Consider the following 5105-nt stretch of genomic DNA (forward strand, 5'->3'; position numbering starts at 1 on the left):
CGGTAGGGGGGTTAGAAAAAGGACTTCCTCTGTGGGCCTGAGGCTGGCAGGAGGTGGGAAGGAGGGTGGGCAGGGCCTGGACAAGCTTTCCTGGAGGACCACCAGGCACTGGGGAGGCCAAGGCCTGGGCCCAGGCCTCAATCTCGTCCCCACCCCAGGCTTTCCAGGAGGAGATGGCCCAGTTCCGAGAGTGCCTAGACACCCATGGGGTCCCCGTGAGCTGTGCGCTTGTGGCCCTCATGGCCCCTGGGGGGCCACAGGGGCAGCTGCTGGGGGCAGACGGGCAGGAGGTCCAGCCAGAGGTGCTGGTGCAGGAGCTGAGCCACCGCAGGGCCCTGTAGGGCTGCCCCAAGATCTTCCTGCTCATTGTGAGCTCACCGTCATTACTATTATTAGTAAATAATAATTACAGGCTTGGAGTGGGGGTGAGTGGGGCCCGCCCCCCAAAGGCCAGGCCAGGTCTTGGCCTCCCACCTGCCTCCTCCTGCCCTAGCTTTGCACACGCAGCCCTCAGCCTCCCAGGACTTGCTGTCCACCTTCTCCAGGAGGGCCTCAGCACTGGCACTTCGCCTGTGCCGTCTTCTAGCCTCTCCTAGAAGTTAGGTCCACCAACTTGAGCACTTCACCCTCAGCACATGCCGTTCCGTGCTCTGAGTGCTTCCAGCCTGGCAGGCCTGCCCTGGCATTCTGGGGGCTGGGCTGTGGACCCCTGGGGGCACCCCTAGGTATCTGCTGAGCAAAAGGATCTGCGTATCTCCCCCCACCTCCAGGGCAGAGGGATGCCAGTGTGGGGCCCAGAGCTCTCCCCTGGTTCCGGCGCGCTGGCTGCGGGCATCACCAACCACCCCCTCGCATGCTGATGTTCTCCAGATCTATGCTGAAGCCCAGGGTGGGTGTGCCTTCCTTCTGGAGCCTGGGCTTGGGCAGGACTGGTGGGAGGGCTGTCCGCCTTGCCTTTCCAGGGCTCTGACCTGGGGTCCTGCTGCTACCTGCATCCTCTTTGCCAAGAGGATGGGAAGGAAAACCTTCCTAAACTGCAAGGGCCTTTGAAAATCGAGGGCTTCTGCCGCTACTTGAGCCTCAAAACAACCCTGGAGGCAGGAAGGTGAGATAGCTTTTCTAGGTTCACCCAGCTGGTAGGTGGCAGAGCTGAGATTTGAGTTTTGTTGTTGTTGTTATTGAGAGCTGAGTTTTGATTTGCCTTTTCTGCCCTGGGCTCCTTCCACTGACTGCCCTGTGTGCCCTTGAGTCAGACTTGGGGGGACCCCTGGGGCTGGTAGAGTCCCAGGATGCTGGGTAAATGCAGTTGATCCTTCTTGCAGGCAGCTCCTCCGGGGGCCCCACTCTGGGGAGCTCTGACCAAGCGGACATCCTGATGGTCTATGCAGCTGCCGAGGGTAAGGCGACGGGTCATCAGGAAAGCCTGCTACACAGGGTATCCTGGCTGGACATGCATGCCAAGGGCCTGGAGTGGCTTTAGGGGGGCCAGGGCTGGGCAGGTGGGGCACAGGGGCACCAGCTCAGTTGCAGTTAAGCCATCTTCCTTCCATATTTATGATTTATAATAATAGTAATGACGGTGAGCTCACAATGACGGCTGACTGTGCTGAGCGCTGTAAATTCCATGAGGGATATGCCTCAGGCCCCTGCTCAGGGCCCGGCCAGCACAGGGTAGGTTCGCAGTGAATGTGTGTTCCATATTCGGTCAAATTATATATTCACCCCACAAATATCAAGCAACAAGTTGTTCCAGAAGCCAGAAGTTCCTGCTCTTTGCACCATTCCCTTGCTTGACCCCTGGGGTCTTGTCTGCTTATAGGCCCATTTCTACCAACAAAGAGCCCCTGGGGGTTGGAAGGCGGTGTGTGGGGGTGTGTGTGTGTGTGTGTGTGTGTGTGTGTGTGTGTGGCAAGTCTGACACTCTGACCCTGGTCCTCTGGCCTAGGCTGTGTAGCCTATCGGGATGATGAGAAGGGCTCGGACTTTATCCAGACTCTGGTGGAGGTCCTCAGAGCTGACCCCAGGGGAGAGCTCCTGGAGCTGCTGACTGAGGTGGGTTGGGGCAGAGACGTGGGGAGAGGGGCAGGATTCATCCTTCTCCCCAACCCTGCTGTTCTGATCGCCTCCCAGACACAGGGCGCCTGGGGCTGGCCAGTGAGAGCCACAGAAGTTACTAGCCGGGTATACTCACTTCCACGTGGAGGCCACCGCCCACCGCGCAGGGCCCCTGGGGATTGCAGTCGGGAACAGAATGAACCAGCAGGGGCCGTGGGCCGCAGGCTTCAGAGTAAGAGTGGGTGGGGTGCCCCTGGTCCCTGCAGGAGGATGTGATTGGCTTGTTTGAATAATTTTCCAGGCTGGCAGGGAATTGAAGCCCCTCAGACTGAGGACAAGCTGAGGGTGGGGGAACCAGCTGCGTGGGGAGGCTTTCCTGCCGTGTGGGGCGCACATCTGACAGGGGCAGGGGGCTCACGGTTAGGCCCCTGAGGCCCCGTGAGGGCCCACGATGGCAAGGCAGCACTTGAAATTTTAGGGCTTCCCATCCACGGGGCGCCAGGCTGGGTGCCGAGGGACCCGGGAGTCCTGGGAGCAGGCTGAGTGTGGTCCTCGCAGGTCAACCGACGGGTGTGTGAACTGGAGGTGCTGGGTCCCGACTGCCAGGAGCGCCGCAAGGCCTGCCTGGAGATCCGCAGCTCGCTGAGGCGCCGGCTCTGCCTGCAGGCCTGATTGCGCCCGCTGCCGCCCCCGGGGTGCCGACCGCGAGTGCCGACCGCGGGTGCCACGGCCCAGCGCCGCCGCCGACTCCATCCCCTCTCCCGGTTCCTCTTCTGTAAATGGGCGCAGCAGCGCGGGCGGGGGGCTCGGGGGGGCGTGCAACGATCGCTGTGCCCGTGAACAGTGCCTGCCCTCAGGGAGGTGACAGAGTGAGAGAGCGCTGGCCAAGTGCCTGGCACTCCGCAAGGGTGCATTTGTGCTTCCGGGAGCCGGAGGCTGGGCCTTCCCGCGGGCGGAGGGACCGAGGAACCCTGCGCGGCCTTAGGCTGGGTTCGATGTTCCAAGAGGGGGCAGCCGGGGCCCACATCGCTGTCTCAGCTCGCGCACCCCGCCGGCGCCCGGGGCTGGGGCAGTGGGAGTGCAGGAGATGCGGTCTCGCCTTCACGCCGGTCAGAGTCCAGTCTGGGAGCACAAGACTGGACAGAGCCCTGCAGGCTCATCGGTGCTGTGATGCGAAAAGCACGCGGGCTGCGGGAGCAGTGGGCAGCCCCTCACCCAACGCGCTCTGGGGCCACGTGGGGGAAGAGCTCCCAAGCCGCCAGTCAGGGTAGGAGCCTGCGCGGCCTCACCGGGGCTCGAACTCGGGGTACAGTTCGTTAGGGCTGTCGTCGCCGAGCCGCCGGGGCTCATTTCCGCGCGGGGACCCACCTCGCAGCCCCACCCACACAGGGCCCGAGGGGGAGGAGCTCCTCGCCGGTAGGAGCATGCGCATTCCGGCGCACCACGCAGGCTCCTGGACCAGCTTTATGAGAGAAGCTGTGGGACCGCCGTTGGTGGGGCCGCGTGGCCTAATGGATAAGGCGTCTGATTCCGGATCAGAAGATTGAGGGTTCGAGTCCCTTCGTGGTCGCTGCAGCGTTTGTTTTCCTCCCTCGACTTTAAATTTTCCCTCTGTCGGGACTGCGCCCTTCGTGGAACCTTTGGAGGCGTGGGTGGTGCCCCCCGCGAGCCGCCCCGCCCTGCGGCATCCGGGAACCCGCCCAGCCCCTGCCGGCGCGGAGCTCGGGAGCCAGGGCCTGGTCTGCAGCCCCCGCGACCCCGAGGGCGCTGCGGGGCCCAACGCAGGCCAGAACCCGAAACCACCCGCAGCGAGTCCAGGAGCCTCAGACGAGGCCAATATAGTTCGGTTGACCAGAGCTGCCAACTACAAACGAGGGGAGGGGTTGGATTGTTGCAGGGGGGCGGGGAGTTGTCCCAAGGGGGTCGGAGCACAGGTGTATTTCAAACTGTCATGGATTATTGTGATTTAAAAAATCGGAAATAGTGGTGACGGTTGGATGATATTGTGCATGTAACTGATGCCACTGAATCGTACACCTAAAAACGGCTTAATTGGCCAATTTACGTTATATATAAATATTTTTTACCGTAATAAAATGTTTAAAAAATCGAATATTTTGATTTCTTGCAATGATAGCATACCTAAATGACTTGTGTGAATGTATATCTAAAAGTTTAAATATAAAGAATATGCCCAGGACTGGGTCATCATTTTACCTGGGAAAAAAATGTCTTTACCTGCGGAACCGAGTTCTCTCCAGGGGATTGTGGCTAAGCCAGGTGACCTAAGTGATGTAACCTCCTCCCACCCGGTGACCGCCAGGGCAGTGGCAGCCGGAGCCCTCATTGGGGAAGGTGGGCGCAGGTGACCTGGGGTCCTATGGGGTGTTTATCGTTTTTGTGATGCTTCAGCGGTTTGAAATTCGTTAAGTTGAACATTTTGGAGATGGAAAGAACACCCGTCCTCTGGTGGGAAAGCTATGGATGGGTTGTCTGACGGTGAGAATCTCCTATTCCACCGACACAGCCAGCCCGAGGTATTGCGGAAGGCGCTTAGGACAAAGACCTCAGGCCACTGGTCTGTTAAAAACCGCAGAGCCCTGGACCCAGGTAACACCTCCTGTCTACGGGGCAGTGTAGGGAGGAGGACAAGGACAGGGATGGCACTTTTCCCAATCGCCGGGCTGGTACCCCTCTTCTCTTCTCTCCCACATTTTGCATAGCCAACTCCTTGCTAGCAGTTATCGCCAGACCCGGATTCTCCTACAAGAAGGAAAGAGCTCGCCCAGGATTTGATTGCCAGGCTTCTCGCACCCTAAGCGAGGATCACACCCAAGTCCTACGAACTGAGCGCCACCCAGTTCTTTGGGCTCCATCTGCGCGTGCGCTCTCTTTCCGGGGTCGGAGGATGCTCCAGCCGCCGGCCAGGTCGGGTGTTGACAGGCCGGGGGGAGGCCGGGATGGAGCCGGGAATCCGTGTGTAACCGGTAGGAACCACGGGGAGGTGATGGAGAGACTGGTCTAGGACCATTGCAAGACATCCATCGTCG

The 5105-nt window shown here is 60.3% G+C and overlaps 1 non-coding gene across 1 annotated transcript; it reads left to right on the plus strand.

The window, feature by feature from the left end:
* The first annotated feature begins 3552 nt into the window (after nt 1-3552).
* TRNAR-CCG lies at nt 3553-3625 on the plus strand. Its single transcript has one exon. It is a non-coding gene; the product is annotated as a tRNA-Arg (tRNA).
* Nucleotides 3626-5105: the final 1480 nt, after the last annotated feature.

The sequence above is a fragment of the Neomonachus schauinslandi genome, chromosome 5, assembly GCF_002201575.2.
Source record: "Neomonachus schauinslandi chromosome 5, ASM220157v2, whole genome shotgun sequence".
Taxonomy (NCBI): domain Eukaryota; kingdom Metazoa; phylum Chordata; class Mammalia; order Carnivora; family Phocidae; genus Neomonachus; species Neomonachus schauinslandi.